The sequence below is a fragment of the Mauremys reevesii genome, linkage group 22 (genome assembly GCF_016161935.1).
Source record: "Mauremys reevesii isolate NIE-2019 linkage group 22, ASM1616193v1, whole genome shotgun sequence".
Classification (NCBI taxonomy): domain Eukaryota; kingdom Metazoa; phylum Chordata; order Testudines; family Geoemydidae; genus Mauremys; species Mauremys reevesii.
Window position 1 is genome coordinate 9,345,412 of NC_052644.1, and position 19,940 is coordinate 9,365,351.

Here is a 19,940-nt window from a genome sequence, read left to right on the forward strand (position 1 = left end):
CCTCCCCTGGTGCTGCTGTGGCTGCTGAACCCCCGATTGTGGGGTTTGGGGGGGAAGTTTTTGATTTATTATGCCCTATGCAGGTTCCAGGGTGGCTGAGGAGGCACTATGTGCTATTGAGCTTCCCGGGTTCATCAGTCATGATTGATGAACCCGGGAACCTGAGTAGCACATACTGCCTCCATAGCCACCCCAGTACCTGCATAAGGCTCATCAAAAGCTTTGTCTGGAGAAAAGCCTGAGAGACTCTTTCTGTGGGCGGCTTGGGGTCTGGGGAGCGGAGGCGCAGCATGATGAGGCTGCAGATGGCCCTGGACTCCTCTGAGCAGGTGGGGGCTGTGTGTGATGGGATCTCACAGCCTGGGCCTGGGGGACCCCTTAACTCGCTCCAGTCTGGGACTCTGGTGTAGTGTGACAAATTGCTACCTGTAGTAATCTGATACCTATCGAAGTAACTCATATGTAAAGAATTATAAAAAATGCTAGCTGATGTAGCAAATTCCTAAAGATAGCAGTTTCTCGCACTATACCTGCCATGGTGGGAGGGGGGACGGGGAGGAGGTCTCAGGGCTCCAGCCATGGGAGTGGGGTGGAAGCAGGGGTGGCTCTAGGTATTTTGCCGTCCCAAGCATGGCAGGCAGGCTGCCTTCGATGGCTTGCCTGCCGGAGGTCCCCGCTCCCTAGATTTGAAGCCGTGGGACTAGTGGACCCTCCACAGGCATGCTGCCGAAGGCAACCTGCCTGCCGCCCTGCGGCGACCGGCAAAGCAACCCCCATGGCTTGCCGCCCCAGGCACACGCATAGCGTGCTGGTGCCTGGAGCTGCCCCTAGGTGGAAGGGGTGGAGCCTGGGCTAGCATCCCCAAAGGGGGGCTCCACTCATCGCACATGCAGCCAGATGGCTCCAGCTTCCTTCTGAAAACCTCCAGTGAAGGAGCTTCCACAACTTTCCTAGGCAGCCTGTTCCATTGTCCTCCTGCTCTCAGAGTTATTTTGTGTGGTGAGTGCCTTGAGGATGGTTTCTATGAATCCCGATATTTCTTCAGTAAGAGTGCCATGGCCAGCTATGAGGGGTCTGCCTGGGTTCCCCTGTTTGTGTATCTTGGGAAGCATGTAGAACAGGGGTGGGCAAGCACAATAAAGGAACACTTGTCCAACTCAAGCTGCATTTTTTCAATGGATAAAGGGGCTAAGACGTTGCAAGCGATTGCCTCGGATTTTGTGCGAGCAGATGAAAACGTAGACTGGCCTAGTTTCCTAATTAATTGTGATGTACAGTCACTAGAGCGGAAACTGTGTGCGTGCCGCACTGAGTGGTAAGCAAACACTCCCTCAGTGGCAAAAACTTATTCAGCTTCTATGTCTTGCCTCAGAAAAAATCCTGAAACACTTGGTGTTAAACGCTTACTTTTACCAGCATCTCTGTGTTTCTTGCCTTGAAGGTGCTAGGTAATGTCATTTCGACCGCCGTCGGCAATGGAGGAATGTGCTCCACATGTTTCACATACAACTTTGCTGTTGTCCAGTGTTGATCTGTCTTTTTTTTAAAACTTGAACTGTTTTTGGAGGTCTTCATTACAAATACACAGATGTTTTCTAGACATTTTATAGCAAAAAATGACCATACACAAACTACGGCAGGCAGCCTGTTTGGCTCAGGGGGACTCTTAGCTAAAACAAAATGTGCAATAAAACCCCTTCCTGTTTCACACTGTCTCGACACTCAGGCTCCCAAGGGAGGCAAACCTTGGAGCTGGGAAGAGACCATCACGCTGCTTTCAGCCTGCAGCTGCAACTCAGCTAACCAGAAAAAAACCAGCGTTTACAAATTAGAGCACTGCCATTAACCCGTCAGAGAGCGGGGACTGCTGCCCGGGGGGACAGCTCTGAAGGCAGCGCTTCCTGCACAAATCAGGGCAAATGTCCAGCTTTAGTGAAAAAGTAGGGACGGCCAGAACAGAGCTGAAAAGGGGATTGTCCCTGCCAAAACAGGGCATATAATCACCCTCCTACAGAGGGGGTGAGAGTGGAGCATTTCAAGGAGCAGGGAACCAGTGACACCTTGTGGAAGGCTTTGGGAATTACAAGAAATCAGAAAATGGCAAAAACCCATCTTTCAGCTGCCAATATGCTACTAAGGCAAAGAGAAGGGGGAATAATGTGGTTGTTTCCCAACATCATCCGCTGTGAAATGTGCAAGAGGGCTCATGTCTGGACACAGCTGCCATCTGTGTGTCTAGCTGTGGAATATTACCACAAGGTGTTTATACAGCACAAGGAGCTGGTGGGGCAGGACAGAGGGGCCAGGACAGAGCGGGGCGTGAATTTGGGAAGGTTAGAGGGAAGCTCTCTGTGTCTGTATCTGTATCTGTAACCCGGCCCATTCCTTTCCATTAAGCAAGGCACCACCATGCAGCTGCATTTAGGTCTGCACCTTAGCTACACATTGGAAATTGTAATGATCACTTACTGGGACCCCGGGCTGGCTGCTGCACAGACAGACAGACAGACAGGGCCTGGCACCCTGAGCTCAGGGGGTATTGGGCATAGACAGACAGAGCCTGGTGCCCTGAGCTCAGGGCGCACTGGGCACAGACAGACAGAGAGGGCCTGGTGCCCTGAGATCAGGGGATATCGGGAACAGACAGACAGACAGGGCCTGGTGCGCTGAGTCAGGGTGCATCGGGCAAAGACAGACAGATGGGGCCTGGCACCCTCAGTTCATCTGGGTACAGATAGATAGAGCCCAGCACCTCGAGCTTGGGGTGTACTGGGCACATACATATGAGAACACCAGGCTTTACCAGGGCCTGGCACATCGGGCACAGGCAGACACCCATAGTCAGTCTCTCCCCATAGCTCATTTAAATGTTGGGATAGTCGTTGCATGGGGAAGGAACCGGCTGACCCTGTGCACCAGACAATGGTTCTGCAGGGTGCACCACATGCTGTCTGCATGGCTGGGCACAGGCTGCTCAGGGATGGGCATGGGAGCTGCTGGGAGCTACACCAGGGAAAGCTGGGGGTGGGGCGGAGCAGGGGAGCCTTCCAAGTCAGCTGGGGGGACAATGGTGCCAGGGGCCCCACAGGGGGAGTGGAGACCCCCAGCCCCAGCCCCCAGATGAGCCCCATCAGCATCCCCACAGTTGAGGCACCTGGCAGCTCTAGGGCTGCTCTGAGCAGAATCCCACCAGCCTGTCTCTCAATGCAGGCTGAGCCCAGCCCAGCCCGGCTGGCAAGTGGCTCTTACAGCACCAAGTCTTCCCTCACCAGCCAGGTCATCTCTCTGTTGAGGTCCCCGGGGGGCTCTGGATTTGCCGCACCCTGCGGCTGAGGCTGGGTCCCTGGAGCCCCCAGCACCTCCATGTGCTGCCGGAGAAAAACTTAGTTTTCACTTTTTGATTGGGTGCAGCAGAGTCAGATACTTTATTTTCTCTTTACAATTGTACAGAGGGAGGGAGTGCCCTAGGACACAGGGTTTCCTCAGTCCTAGGCAGGTCTCTCACCAAGTAAACAATTACAACAAGCATTTATACTTTTTGTTACCTACAATAATGAGCAACAGCTGCATTTTGTTTATACATAGGCTATTTTATCTTCTTTTTCTTACTTCTATTTAGATGCCAATTTATATTCCTTATTATCGACACAAGGTCGCAATGATTTCTCACACAGTTCTTTCCCACTCGCTTCACACACTCCTCGTTTCTACAAATCTCGTGTTATTAGGGTTACAGCTAGCCTGACTCTTGCCAACAGACTGTCATGCATTGAAATCCCCATCAGTTCTAGCTCTACTTCCACAATGGGAAGGAGAGGGACACTAGTAATTCCAGGGACTTGCTTCCCCCAATTTACCTAGTGAGGCTACACCAGCAACACCTTGCCTATGGGACCCCAGAACACCCTGGGATTTGGTTTAAGGCTGCAACCCAATTACCAGTCATCCTCCCTCTTGTGAGACCTCACAGCTGCTCGTGAGACCTCAGGACTGAACCTGAACAATGGAAACTATGGCAAAGGGGCTTCCAAATTGCCTTGTCCCCTCAGCACAGTACCTCCTCCTCAGCTTCTCCTCTTATCCATGTCAAAGCCATCTGTGAGCTAGAGTGCTCCTGCCTGGCTACTAGATAGATAGATTCCCACTAAGTAACATTCCCCTAATTGGGGTAGTCAGTTTATCAACATCTAAGCTGTTAAAAAGGGCACACACACAACACGTCAACTCAAATACAACAGATTTCTCTCTCTCAGGAACAGCCTGAAACTAGGAGAAAACTTGTTAGCAGGTTTCAGAATACACTAAGCAGCTGAAAGGTTTTAAAATATACTAACGCCATCGTCACACTATGACCTACATGTGGATGGGAAGCACACTGAACTATTTACTCTGTCTGTACACATACAAACCAACACACCTTCAGCAGTAACAGTCTCTACTCTGGGGTGCTGAAATTTGGCTCTTTGGTTTGCTAGCGCCAGAAGGGGGTGTGATGAGGGCGATGTCCCATCCCCTGGGTTATAGCTTCCCTTGACGTTCCACACAAATTATCACAGCAGTGTCCAGACCCCACTTTTTTCTCTTTTTGTGCTAGCCCCATATCTTCTCCTCCAAGAGAGAGCCTAGTTCGGAAGGTCACTAGGTGTTGTTACCCAGTAGCTTTCGTGAGTGATGAAGACCCATCTCCCACACTGGTGAATGCCCCGGCCGAGTACTCACGGAGGGACTGGGCCACTCAGCCCCTGAGGCCAAGGGTCAACTGAAAAGGAGAGAAATCAAGACAAGAAAAACCCGTCTTCCTTTGAGCCACGGACTCCCTGGTCTTCTGTGAGGTGGGGCTGCCTTAGTCCAGGCCGTGCACGGCTAACGCAGGGGCCTTGCCTCAGGACCAGATCAGAGAAGTCTCTGCAGAGCTGGCTGCAGTCATAAGAAACCCCCTAGGCCAGGGTCGTCATGGCTCCCCCTGTATGGGGGAGCGGCAGTTTCTGGGATACCACAGCTCAGCCCCCTCCGCTGCCCACTCACTCCCCCTCGCTGGGTCTCTGCCTGTCTTCTGCTCCCTCACAGCCAGGTCATGATCCTCCAGATCCCCCCTGCAGCCCCTGTCTCTGCTGCTGGGTTCGCTCCCCTCCATGGGGTCCTGCCAGGCTGGGCCTATCGACGTGTCATGGTGGGGCCCTATCCCCTCACTGACCCTGGGCCAATCCCTCACCCTTCTCACTGACCCTGGCCCATCCCCCCCCCATGGACTCTCACTTGCCCCCCTCACCAACTCTCATCCTGCTCACTGGCCCCACTCCCTGCCCTGCCATGAACCCTTACCCCACCCCCTTGCTGGTCCCACCCACTGAATGTCCCTGACCCCGCCCCTCACTGACCCCAGGGTGGTTCAGAGACACTGGACAGACTGATCCGTCCTGAACTCTACAGCCAGAGTGACAGTGTGAATAAATGGCAGGAACATGGAGCTTAATGGGGGAGATGGACAGGGATGTTAATCTGTAGTGCTCTGCTCAGCCACTGAGTGGCGCTGTGTGTAACATCCCTTATAGAGCCGAACCTCAGTCATACCTGGCAGGGCATTAAAGCATCTAAGGATGAACACAGCTGGGGTGGACGAGCAAGTTCTGTAGTCAGACCACATCTGGAATAGGAGCATGACACCCTCTCCCCCCCCAGGTCTGGCCTGGCCTACCGCTCTCTCCAGTGTGTGTGTGTGGGGGGGGCAGTTACAGTGTTTGAATTCCCCCTGCCCTCCCATAGTTACCATAATCCTCTTTCAAACAGCACGTTAACTCGAATAAGGAAACTTGAGATTGCACCAGCAACGTTCACACAGGGCAGACTGAGTGCAGCTTTTTGGTGTGCTCTGCAATTCACACCCCTGCAGTACGCTCTGTGTGAAATGTAGACATGCCCCATGACTGGGGAGTGTGCACCCTTCCAAAAATGGGGGAAATTGGGTTTGAAAATTGGAGCACTGGAATTCAAGCAAGAAGCCAGGATCATGTGTGAGCTAATAATTGGTTTGGATTTCATTGGGAGAGGTAGATACAATGGAGAGTAGGAATAGGGTCCAGAATGACTAGAAAAACTGGAGGATTGGGCCAAAAGAAATCTGATGAGGTTCAACGAGGACAAGTGCAGAGTCCTGCACTTAGGACGGAAGAATCCCATGCACCGCTACAGGCTGGGGACCGAATGGCTAAGTGGCAGTTCTGCAAAAAAGGACCTGGGGATTACAGTGGACGAGAAGGTGGATATGAGTCGACAGTGTGCCCTTGTTGCCAAGAAGGTTAATGGCATTTTGGGTTGTATAAGTAGGGGCATTTCCAGCAGATTGAGGGAAGTGATTATTCCCCTCTCTTCGGCACTGGTGAGGCCAAATATGGAGTATTGTGTTCAGTTTTGGGGCCCCTACTACAGAAGGGATGTGGACAAATTGGAGAGAGTCCAGTGGAGGGCAACAAAAATGATCAGGAGGATGGGGACAGGGCCGTCCTTATCCATATACAAAGTATGCAGCTGCATAGGACACCAGGAAATTTGGGGCACCAAATTTCCGGGTGCCCTACACAGCTGCGTGCTGCTCCTCCCCTGCTCTGGCTCTTCTCCATGGCTTCTGCCCCTGCTCCTCCCTGCCTCACCTCTTCCCGCCCCTGCTTCAGCCCAGCCCCGCCCCTGCTCTACCTTAGCCCCGCCCCCATTCCCCTGAGGACTCTGCAGCAGGGCCGAGCCTGCACTCACCGATTGTGGGAAGTGCAGCGACCCAGCCCCAGCTGAGCTGCTGGTGAATGCTGGGGGGTGATTCCCCTCTGCCCCCACAAGCCAGCTCTGCCACCCCCGAGGCCTGGGGCACCCCCCCTGCAGGGGGGGGGCTGTGTAGGGCCCCAGAATAGCTAAAGACAGCCCTGGCTGGGGCACATGACATGACTGATTCAGGACTTTTGAGGTGCAAGTGTTACCATTTGGAGTCATTAACACAGGAGGCACATTTCAGCGGCTAGTTAATCAAGTGTTGGCCTTTACTCATGCCTACTTCGATGATAGTGCCATCTTCTGCTAGTCCAGGGCAGTTCATCAGGATCACGTGGGAATTGTACTGGAGAGACTTGGAGCTGCAGGTCAAACCCTAAAGGTATAAAAATGCTAGATGGGGGCAGCCCACGTCTCTTATCTAGTTAGCAGAGGCAGGTTTGCCTGGATCCCTTGAAAGTGGAATCCATTGATAACTGGCCCATTCCCCAAACCAAAAAGCAAATCCAGCCATTCACAGGCTTAGCAGGTTTGTGGAGGGTTTCAGCCCCCCGTGGCTGCTATCACAGAGCTCTGCAGAAAGCCATGCGTGGAGCGCAGCCTGTCTGGCAGGCTTTGAGGCAGGAAAGAGGATTCTGCCAGGAAAGCCTGTCTGGCCAGTCCAGGCTTTGACCAGGTGTTTGGACTCTGCACTGATGCATCCAGCACTGGCCTGAGACATGCTGATGGGATGTTAGATGGGGTAGGATCTGAGTTACTACAGAGAATTTTTTGCTGGGTGCTGGCTGGTGAGTCTTGCCCATATGCTCAGGGTTTAACTGATCACCATATTTCGGGTCGGGAAGGAATTTTCCTCCAGGGCAGATTGGGAGAGGCCCTGGATGTTTTTTGCCTTCCTCTGCAGCATGAGGCACGGGCCACTTGCTGGAGGATTCTCTTCAGCTTGAGGTGTTCAAACCACAATTTGAGGACTTCAGTGGCTCAGACACAGGTTAGGGGTTTGTTACAGGAATGGGTGGATGGGATTCTGTGGCCTGCGTTATGCAGGAGGTCAGACTAGATGATCATAATGGTCCCTTCTGACCTTAAAGTCTATGAGTCTATGAGGAGAGGCTAAGGGAACTGGGCTTGTTTAGTCTGCAGAAGAGAAGAATGAGGGGGGATTTGATAGCTGCTTTCAACTACCTGAAGGGGGGTTCCAAAGAGGATGGAGCTTGGGTGTTCTCAGGAGCGGCACCAGGGTTTTTGTCACTCTAGGCTGCAGCACTCCTCTGAGCATTCAGGGGGCCTAGGGTCTTCGGCAGCGGGGGTCCTTCCGCTCTCCGTCTTCGGGGCACTTCGACTACGGGTCCCGGAGCGAGTGAAGGACCCGCCACCGAATTTCCACCGAAGACCCTGAGCGGAAGGACCCCCCCACCGCTGAATTTCCACAAAGGGCAGCAAAATGCTGCCCCTCAAATCCTGCCATCCTAGGCGACTGCCTAGGGTCATCTAGTGGAAGCGCCGACCCTGGCTGTTCTCAGTGGTAGCAGATGACAGAACAAGGAGTAATGGTTTCAAGTTGCAGAGGGTTTAGGCTGGATATTAGGAAAAACTTTTTCCCTAGGAGGGTGGTGAAGCACTGGAATGGGTTACCTAGGGAGGTGGTGGAATCTCCATCCTTAGAGGTTTTTACGGTCAGGCTTGACAAAGACCTGGCTGGGATGATTTAGTTGGGAATTGGTCCTGTTTTGAGCAGGGGGTTGGACTAGATGACCTCCTAAGGTGCCTTCCAACCCTGATATTCTATGATTCTATGCTTTTGTTTTTATTTTTTTTCTACAGTTGCTTTTAATTTATTTTTCTGCATAAGCTACTACTTTGTATGTGATGTAAAATACGTAGTTGTAAACATCTAACACTAGTTCATACAGTAAGCTACTCCTTCACATATACTTCCTATGACTCAATGTAAAGTGGTATCCTTGTCATCGGTAATGACAATAATACCACCGCATATTGAAACTCATCACATGGAGAGTAAATATTTAACAATGAGCTCTTCAGTCTAGCAGAGAAAGGTCTAACAAGATCCAATGGCTGGAAGTTGAAGCTAGACAAATTCAGACTGGAAATAAAGTGTACATTTTTAATGTGAGGGGAAGTAACCACTGGAACAATTTACCAAGAGCTGTGGTGGGTTCATCACTGGCTCACAGCCCCACCCCCACTGGCAATTTTTAAATCAAGATTGGATATTTTTCTAAACAATCTGCTGTAGGATTTATTCTAGGTCAGTTCTCTGGCCTGTGTTATACAGCAGGGGTGTGGGTGTGTGGGGGGGCAGGGCTCAGACTAGACGATCAGAGTGCTCCCTTCTGGCTTTGGAATCTAAGAGTCTCTGCAAAGGCAGTAATCTCATTGAGGCCCAACTTCAATGTATACCCCAAATTAAGAAAAACAGTAAAAGAACTAAAAAACTAACTTCAATGTATACCCCAAATTAAGAAAAACAATAAAAGAACTAAAAAAGAGCCACCGTGGCTTAACAACCATGTAAAAGAAGCAGTGAGAGATAAAAAGACTTCCTTTAAAAAGTGGAAGTCAAATCCTAGTGAGGCAAATAGAAAGGAGCAGAAACACTGCGAACTTAAGTGCAAGAGTGTAATAAGAAAAGCCAAAGAGGAGTTTGAAGAACGGCTAGCCAAAAACTCCAAAGGTAATAACAAAATGTTTTTTAAGTACATCAGAAGCAGGAAGCTTGCTAAACAACCAGTGGGGCCCCTTGACGATGAAAATACAAAAGGAGCGCTTAAAGATGATAAAGTCATTGCGGAGAAACTAAATGGATTCTTTGCTTCAGTCTTCACGGCTGAGGATGTTAGGGAGATTCCCAAACCTGAGCTGGCTTTTGTAGGTGACAAATCTGAGGAACTGTCACAGATTGAAGTATCACTAGAGGAGGTTTTGGAATTAATTGATAAACTCAACATTAACAAGTCACCGGGACCAGATGAGTTCTGAAAGAACACCCAAGAGTTCTGAAAGAACTCAAATGTGAAGTTGCGGAACTATTAACTAAGGTTTGTAACCTGTCCTTTAAATTGGCTTCAGTACCCAGTGACTGGAAGTTAGCTAATGTAACGCCAATATTTAAAAAGGGCTCTAGGGGTGATCCCGGCAATTACAGACCGGTAAGTCTAACGTCGATACCGGGCAAATTAGTTGAAACAATAGTAAAGAATAAAATTGTCAGACACATAGAAAAACATAAACTCTTGAGCAATAGTCAACATGGTTTCTGTAAAGGGAAATCGTGTCTTACTAATCTATTAGAGTTCTTTGAAGGGGTCAACAAACATGTGGACAAGGGGGATCCGGTGGACATAGTGTACTTAGATTTCCAGAAAGCCTTGGACAAGGTCCCTCACAAAGGCTCTTACGTAAATTAAGCTGTCATGGGATAAAAGGAAAGGTCCTTTCATGGATTGAGAACTGGTTAAAGGACAGGGAACAAAGGGTAGGAATTAATGGTAAATTCTCAGAATGGAGAGGGGTAACTAGTGGTGTTCCCCAAGGGTCAGTCCTGGGACCAATCTTATTCAATTTATTCATAAATGATCTGGAGAAAGGGGTAAACAGTGAGGTGGCAAAGTTTGCAGATGATACTAAACTACTCAAGATAGTTAAGACCAAAGCAGATTGTGAAGAACTTCAAAAAGATCTCACAAAACTAAGTGATTGGGCAATAAAATGGCAAATGAAATTTAATGTGGATAAATGTAAAGTAATGCACATTGGAAAAAATAACCCCAACTATACATACAACATGATGGGGGCTAATTTAGCTACAACGAGTCAGGAAAAAGATTTTGGAGTTATCGTGGATAGTTCTCTAAAGATGTCCACGCAGTGTGCAGAGGCGGTCAAAAAAGCAAACAGGATGTTAGGAATCATTAAAAAGGGGATAGAGAATAAGACTGAGAATATATTATTGCCCTTATATAAATCCATGGTACGCCCACATCTCGAATACTCCTCACCTCAAAAAAGATATTCTAGCACTAGAAAAGGTTCAGAAAAGAGCAACTAAAATGATTAGGGGTTTAGAGAGGGTCCCATATGAGGAAAGATTAAAGAGGCTAGGACTCTTCAGTTTGGAAAAGAGAAGACTAAGGGGGGACATGATAGAGGTATATAAAATCATGAGTGATGTTGAGAAAGTGGATAAGGAAAAGTTATTTACTTATTCCCATAATACAAGAACTAGGGGTCACCAAATGAAATTAATAGGCAGCAGGTTTAAAACAAATAAAAGGAAGTTCTTCTTCACGCAGCGCACAGTCAACTTGTGGAACTCCTTACCTGAGGAGGTTGTGAAGGCTAGGACTATAACAATGTTTAAAAGGGGGCTGGATAAATTCATGGTGGCTAAGTCCATAAATGGCTATTAGCCAGGATGGGTAAGAATGGTGTCCCTAGCCTCTGTTCATCAGAGGATGGAGATGGATGGCAGGAGAGAGATCACTTGATCATTGCCTGTTAGGTTCACTCCCTCAGGGGCACCTGGCATTGGCCACTGTCGGTAGACAGATGCTGGGCTAGATGGACCTTTGGTCTGACCCGGTACGGCCTTTCTTATGTTCTTATGTTCTTATGTTGACCCAGATGGTGCTGTGTTGTAGGGGACTGTGTGGATGATGCAGTAGGGGGTGCTCTCCCTTCAGAGGCAGTTTTCACCTCCGTGCCCATGGTGGTGCTGTACATCAGGGTGTGGGGGTGTGCTCAGTATGGGGTGCTCTCCCTCCCCAGTCAGAGCTGCACCCAATGCCCCCAGTGTGGAGCTAGAGGGCACTGTGCTGCAGGGAAAAGTGTTAGTGCCTCAACAGAGGGTGCGCTTTCTTCTGAGTCAGCACTGATCTCCGGGCCCTATCAAGGTTCTAGGGGACGCAATTCTACTGAATGTGCCATTTCTCAGCTGACATATCAAACCGAGGTTCTGGTCATTAAATGTCCTGTGACCCTTTCCCCTGGGTGCTCTGGCTGAATTCTAACTTGGGTATTTAATTTCTCTCTGCCTAACATCCTCCTCTGTCTGGGTTCAACTGGCTGCACAATTCTTTCTTTCTTCTCCTAAAATCGGTTGTGTTGCTGGTGCACAATGGCTGTTGTGCTCCATCCCAGAGGTGGACGCATTTCAGTGGGGATTGAATTGCAATAAATCGTTTACTTACGGCTTAGATTTTGCTTTCTTTTGCACTGCTGCAAACACAGAGCTACTCAAAGGAAGTCAGTGGAGTTACTGCAGATTGCACGGTTATACCTGAGACCAGAATCTGGCTCACAGCCTGTATAATGCTTTGGGATCATGCTGGATGGCACCGTAAAATTGGGAAGTGTCATTGTTAACAATAATCTCTCAACCATTGTGTTTGCATCGCACAGATCTGGGACTTGGTGGAGAAGAGTGACATTGGCTGTACGGCTGGCAGTGGAAAGAACAATCTGGGGTTATTTACGGATGCTGGACTGGCCCTGGAGACAAGCAATGGGATTTTCACAGCCCAGAGAACAGGTGTCACTCTATGGAGCTGAATGGTCACCAGGAGTGATGGAGGAAGGGAGGAAAGAGTCAGCAAAGCAAGGCACAGTGACCTACGCCACAAGCCCAGAGTAGGGACATCGGTCTAGCAGGGCAAATCCCATGGAACGGCCTAGGAATGGAAATGTTGGGGTTACAGTGGGGGATGAGAATAAAGTCCTGAATTCCCACTGGCCCCCACCTATTAAAAGAGGGATTAATTTTAAGAATAGGATGGTTCCGAGGAGGGGATTCAAAGACCTTCTCTTCTAGTCCATTGGGTTTCTCCCACTTCCAAAGTATCTTTCTTCCCCCTGGCCTGGAGGGGACGGGCAGATGGTTGGTTATTCTCTCTGACTCTCTCTACCCCAGGCTGCAGGCTTTTGGGGGCAGCACACGAGGAGGGAGGAAGGAATGAAGCCTCCTTCAGTCTCCTCTTTTTGGGTGCCCTGGCTGGCTGAGCATCTGCCCAACAGCTCTTATGTGGCTCCCAGCTGGGACAGGAAGGAGCAATATGTTAAATGCCAAAACGGCTTTTCTGGTTTTCTGAATTCCCCCTAAATCAACAGGGTTCTGCTCATTGAGGCCTGGACACATCTAGGAAATTTGGGAACTGACCAGATGCGGTGTTCAAAAGTTACCCTGTTACATCCAGACAGAGAAATGGCAGCAAGTTCAGTGTAGGGCCTCACTCGGTGGGTGGGTTTTTATTTTCTGTTTCTCACTTCCTTCTGCAGATCCAGAGTGTCCCCAGCCAGCAAAACGCCGGCGTCCAGCTCATTGAGTATAAGGCAAACAAAGGTAGGTACTAATCAGGGGATTCCCTAGCGTGCCCAGTTTCACCCTGCTACAGTCTCCTGCCAGCTGCATTTCCTGTAGCAGGAGACGGGGGAGTCTGGATAGAATTCCACATGAGGAGAGATTGGAACTGGTCAGTTTATAGAGGGGATGCGAGAGAGGTATAGAAAACAATGAATGGTAAATTGCTCTTTGGGGCACGGACCGTCTCTGTTCTGTGTTGGTGCAGCCCCCAGCACTGTGGGGTTCTGGGCCATGACTGGGGACCCAAAGTGCTACACAACTGAAATAACAACAACAGCTACATTGTTACATTACCCATATTAGCACAAGGAGATACTCAACCCAACTGAATGGTTTCTAATTAAGAATTTATAAAAGGAACTATTTTCATACACGATGCATAACTAACCCATAGTACTCACCACCACAGGATTGTATTGAGGCCAAGAGCCTAGCAGGATTCAAAAATGATGAGCCATTTACATGGAAAAGGAGGATGTTCACCATTCCATAGGATAGGATTTTTTAAGAAGACCTATACATCCTCATGCTTCAGGGCATGAGCCAACCTCTAATTGGAGTCAGGAAGAAACTTCTCTGTGGGCAGGTTATTCCACTATGGGGTTTCTTGCACCTTTCTCTGAAGCTGCTGGTACTAGTCACTGTTAGAGACAAGATACTGGATTAGGCAGAGCAGAGTGCCCGTTCCTATGTTCCTTCTTTGGCCATGTCTACTAGTAAATGAGAGAGAGCAAGCAAGAGAGAGAGAGCGTAAGGACTAGAAGAAGCTTGTAGGAATGACCTTCTGGCTTGTACATTTCAGCGGCAGATTACCAGGACCGGAAGCTGAAGAAATGCTGTGAAGACGGGATGCACGAGAACCCCATGGGGCACAGCTGCGAGAAGTGGGTTGGGTACATCCTGGGTACAGCCGAGTGCAAGAAGACCTTCCTCGACTGCTGCAATTATATCAAGACCATATGGGACAAGCTGCAGCGGGAGCTCCACCTGCAACTTGCAAGAAGCAAGTACCAGGGATTCAATATCACTCAGAGGAGCAAGGCTGGGGGGATTGTTAGAGAATTAAGACCACACCACATGAACCAACCCTGCTCATGTTCACAGATCCCCCCGGGGGGAGATGGGCATGAATGCAGTGGCAGCAATCCTGTTAGTCTTGCACCATGTTGATATGGGGACCAAGATGAGTCAGGGTAATAACCTCTTCACAGGTTGCCCCTGAGGTTTAACCTTTGTTTTTAAAGCACAGTCCTCTACCACTTGAGCTAAAGGGGTAACTCCCCTAGCTAGAAGTAGTCGTAGGCTCTTACCCTTTGCAGCATATCCACTAGAGGGCGCACATGTAGCACTGAGCCAGAGGCTTATACCAGTGTTATAGGAACCCAGAAAAGGCTAGCTCATGGGGGAACAGAAAGGCAGGCATGGAGAGAAGAAGAAGCCTGTGGCTTCCCCTCCAGCCGTTCAACCAAATTCTAATTCATGCTCTTCTGGGCTGACAGCATCAAAACTTGGCAATGTAGGTCAAACCAGGGATGCTTTCAGGTCAATTCTAGAGTAGGCCAACCCCCGAGTCCTTTCAGATTTGCCCCATCCCAATCAGTGTCACAGCAAAGCCAGACGGTCTGTGATTTAACTTCCCAGGTGTCTTGGATGAAGATTTCATGTCCGAAGAAGATATCACCTCAAGGAGCCAGTTTCCAGAGAGCTGGCTATGGCAAGTGGAGCAGCTGACTGAGCGACCAAATGAACTGGGGTAAGAGCATGTGGCCGTGCCACTCCCATTCATCAAAGGGCCACATTCAGGCGTGGCATGGTGCAGCTCCCACTGAAGTCAGTGTCTCTCCACAGCAAGATCCCCAGTGGAGCCGGCTGGAGTATTTGTCATGAATTATGGCTGGAATTCAGCAGCTGATCCATATTCATAGTCACTCCTAGATTTTAAGGCCAGAAGGGGCCATTAGATCATCTAGTCTCACCTTCTGTATAACAGAGACCAGAGAATTTCATTCAGTTACTCCAGTTTTGAGCCCATATTTAGGTACCTAAAAGAACTGGCCCAACTTCCAGAGGTGCTGAGCAACCAGTGCTATCCCCTGGCTTCAGCCCTAATGAAAAACCAGGCTGCTGATTTAGGTGCCAAAATATGGATGTAGGTGTCTGGCTGTTTAGCTTTGGCCTTTTATCCTGTTCGGGAACCGTTCCTCATTTCCGTTTGTTATTCAGGGTGTGTTATTGGGTTGCTGAGTCATGAGATATTGATGTTGCTTTCTAACTGGATGGCTGAACCTCTTTTTAAAAAAAATGGTAAATGAGACTCAGGGCCAGGCCCCTCTCCACTGGAATGGGATATAATTCCCCGCTTGGATAGCTCAGTAGTTTAAGCATTGGCTTGCTAAATCCTGGGTTGTGAGTTTAATCCTTGAGGGGGACATTTAGGGAACTGGGGTAAAAACCTGTCTGGGGATTTGTCCTGTTTTTGAAAAGGGGTTTGGACTAGATGACCTCTTGAGGTTCATTCCAACCCTGATATTCTATGATTCATTGAATTAGACTTGGACACTACAATTAATGTCCTTACCCTTGAGACCTTTAAAGGAGGATCTAGATCCTTAGCTGGGGACTGTCCATGAGTCCTAGCTCCTTCCTTCTGTAAAAGACTCTGTCTTTCTCTTTCCATGTAGAATTTCTTCCAAGACATTGCCTATTTTCCTGAAGGATTCCATCACCACCTGGGAAGTCCTGGCTGTGAGCCTTTCAGAGACCAAAGGTGTGGAACACAATGAGCTCTCCAGAGAACAGGCAGAAAAGCTAATGGGGAAAAGACACCAGGCCACAATGGGCCTTGGAAAGGCCACAGTGAGATGGAACAATCTAGGAGACAGCAGACACATTTCAGGACTAAAGTATAAGCCCCCCTGTCTCTGACCCTGGGTCTTTCCCCATTGCAGGGATCTGTGTGGCTGACCCCTATGAGATAAAAGTAATGAAAGATTTTTTTCATCGACCTCCATCTGCCCTACTCTGTAGTGAGGAATGAGCAGGTGCAAATCCGGGCTATTCTCTACAACTATCGGGATGAAACAATTAAGGTAAGTTCACTGCCTCATGGGCTCTGGAATGGACCTGAAGTGTCAATGCTTTGACAGACAGCCAAACCAAAACAAAATGATGGAAGGCTTGTTCTTCTAGGGCCTGATCCCTTTGGGCTGGACACCTCCCATTGACCTTGTTGGGTGCTCAGCACCTTGCAGGATCAGGGCTGTGGAATCTACCCATTAAGAACATAAGAATGGCCATACTGGGTCAGACCAGTGGTCGATCTACCCTGGTAGCCTGTCTTCCGACAGTGACCAGTCCCAGGTGCTTCAGAGGGAATGAACAGAACAGAACAGAATGATTCATCCCCTGTTGCCTATTCCCAGCTTCTGGCAAGATTGTATGATATAGAGGGAGGTAAATAAATACCCTTCTGGCTGCCATTCTTCTCTGGCTGGGCCTCAAATCTGTGAGTGGGTATCAGGTTCGGAACTTTCTGCTGACTCACACCGGTGGGTCTCATTACTTCCACTCAGGAACACCACAGGCTGTGGGCCTCTCTGAGGCAAGACAGAACTGGGGGTGGTCCTGAAGGGCTTCTCAGAAAGGAGGTCAGGATACAGTCACATGCTTTGTAAGTACAGTCATGTCTGTTATTTATTAAGATTAAAGGCAAACTCCAGTCAGAGGGTATGATTTGGATCAATGCCCTACAGTGTCATGGTCAGGGCCGGCTCCAGACCCCAGCGCGCCAAGCGCGCGCTTGGGGCGGCGTCCCGCGGGAGGGCAGCAGGCAGCTCCGGCGGACCTCCCGCAGGCATGACTGCGGAAGGTCCGCTGGTCCCGCGGCACCGGTGGACTTCCCGCAGACGTGCCTGCAGAGGAGCCGCTGGTCCCACGGCTTCGGTGGAGCATCCACAGGCATGCCTGCGGGAGGTCCGCCGGAGCCGCGGGACCAGCAACCGGCAGAGCGCATCCCGTGGCGTGCTGCCCTGCTTGGGGCGGTGGAAATCCTAGAGCCGCCCCTGGTCATGGTGTGCAGACTGCCTGCTCATGAATCTCTGTTCTCTTCTCAGGTCCGGGTGGAGCTGCTGCACAACCCAGTTTTCTGTGGTGCATCCACTTCCAAGGCTAAATACCGGCAGATCCTTGACATCAAAGCCAAGTCCTCCCTGGCCGTGCCATTAGTGATTGTCCCATTACAGCTGGGATGTCACTACATTGAGGTCAAGGCAGCGATATGGGGCAGTTTTGCGTTTGATGGCGTGAGGAAGAAACTGAAGGTTGTGGTAGGTATCAGGTGCCGGGGGCATGATATCTGCTGGAGAACAAGAGGCTGGAGGCCAGATTGGCTGGGTTCTAGAATTGGTGCTGTACTTTAACCTGTTACATTAATACCCTGCATCTCCATCCTCGTCTCACTTCCTCCCCTCCCCTGTGGCAACTACAGCAGGGCTGGGGCTGGCCTGGTTATCTTGCACTTGCTCCTCTGAGTCGTCATATAAGAGACCTAAGTTTAGTTCCTCAGGCCCAGGGTCTTGCTCCTTGGACCAGTGGGTGCTGGAATCAGCGCACCCAGGGAGAACCTCATATCACTCGGCAGAGAGAGCTGAGCAAATGAGCAGCATTGGTGGGTTGTGAAGGGCGTCCCATTGGCCTGTCCCAGGAGATCACTGCAATGCTGGGTGAGAGGAAGATCCTCCACTGAAGATCAGGGCATAGAAAAGTCCTTCAGGGAGGTCACAGAGCAATGATGGAATTAATTGAGCTTCTCACTTCTTTGCCCTGCCAGACTCTGTTGTCCAGATTCATAAGAATGGCCATACTGGGTCAGACCAAAGTCCATCTAGCCCAGTATCCTGTTGTTAAGGCTAAACTCTGGCACTTCTAGTGCAGAAGGTGGGGGCCCGCAAGGATTCTAAAAATTAATACTGGCCACTCCAGCTTTGTATTAAACTCCCAAAGTTACAGCTTTTCTCTGACGTTGGCTTGGTAAACGCTGCCAGCACCCAAATGCAAAAAAAAGCTCATGGAGGGCATGAGAAAAAAAACAAAGGAAATTAGTTGTAGCCACCAGCTAATCAAACAGCAGATGCACAAACCTCTTAGGACACAAAAACCCAAATCCTTCTTAAAAACGGTAAATTTTATTAAAAACAAAAAGGAAGAAAATACATCTGGAATTTAGGTTTTTGCTAGATTTTAAAAGAGCAATTCCAAAAATCAAGCACCCAAACTAGCTTTCTTGGGGGTTCAGCTTAACCGTTACACGCAAACAAAAGCATCAGGGGTTAGCACAGAGGAGATCCACAAGCCAGAATAAGAAATAAACCTGATTGTGTCTAACTAAACATTCCCTATCCAAATAATTTCTTGTAGGTATGGAAGATACTTTTTCATACCTGGTTCAAGCCTTCTACAGCATTTCTGCTCATAGCATTGCTGCTCTGTGTCCCTGCAGCCCAGAGAACAACAGACAAAGGGAAAGTTTCTTTTCCAATTTTTAAAAGTTGTAGCCTTCCCATTGGCTCTTTTAGTCAGGTGCCCACTTTTTTTTCTTTACTGGGGTGACTTTTTAACCCTTACAGGTAAAGCAAGTAGGAAACAGCTACCCAGAGGGATTTTACAGCTAACTGGCTGGCTGGGTGTCCATCAAAGGGAGCTACCCTCCCTCCCTTCATTTATCACACCTGTCTTCCAACAATGGCCAATGCCAGGTGCCCCAGAGGGAATGAACAGAACAGGTAATCATCAAGTGATCCATCCTGTCGCTCATTCCCAGCTTCTGGCAAAAATTCCTCCCGTTCATCTGTGGTGGAATCAGTGGTGTTACGCTTGGGATGAATTTGGCCTAGGGACTTCTTCTTGGATGCATCCTAACCAGGATCCAAAACAAAAGGGGACGCTGCCTGAGGTTGAGGTCAGATTCCAGACTCATTGGGATGGAGCCTGATCTCAGTTTCACTTGATCGCGGACTTCCAGTGGAGTCACTCCTGATTCATGCTGATCACAAGATCAGCAAGTTGCTCACCTTTTCCTACTGCTCTTCATTGTCTCTGAATGCTACTATGCTTACTATGCTTTTGTCGTTCCTTTCTAGCCTGAAGGGATGAGGACGACCAAAAAAATTATGTCTGTGGTACTGGATCCATCTGCGAAAGGAGCAGGTGAGTAGCTGCACTACTTTGCCTTTATGTGGTGCCTCTCATCCTGAAGGTCTCACAGAATTGCACAATCTATATCTAAGTGAGAGCATCTCTGTTTTTGGAGCCATTGTATCCAACCCAAACCCTTAATCGAATCTGCAGCAAACTTCCCTGAAAAATTCTGCCCTGGCATCCGATTGCGCGTGCGAGATTTCAGAGGGATTGGTTTAATGTTGGCTGAGATGGAGGTCAAAATCAGGCTCGTCACAGAAGACTAGAATCAGCAATATGCAGAGCAATTCAGCTGCCACTGAAATGCAGCTGCCTCCGCCTGCCCCGTATTCATAGCTTCCTGATTCCTATCTCAGCTGCCCCCTCCCTCCCTTTGCCCTAGCACATCAGTGGATTGTGCAGGGCTCTCTATGAACAAAGCTCAGCCGGCTGGACGGATGGCATTTCACTATCTCTTCTCCTCATCCTTCCTTTTCAGGGGGAGTCCAGGAAGTGAAGGTGAAAGCGGCAGATATAGATGACATGGTTCCAAATACAGAATCAGAGACCAAAGTCAACATCCAAGGCAAGGGCCTCTGATTTGAAAGTGTTTTATGCTTTAGAAACA

General features: G+C 49.3%; 1 pseudogene; it reads left to right on the forward strand.

Moving 5' to 3' along the window:
- Positions 1-290: 290 nt before the first annotated feature.
- Positions 291-19,940, forward strand: part of LOC120388832 — a 51,537-nt pseudogene continuing 31,887 nt past the window's right edge.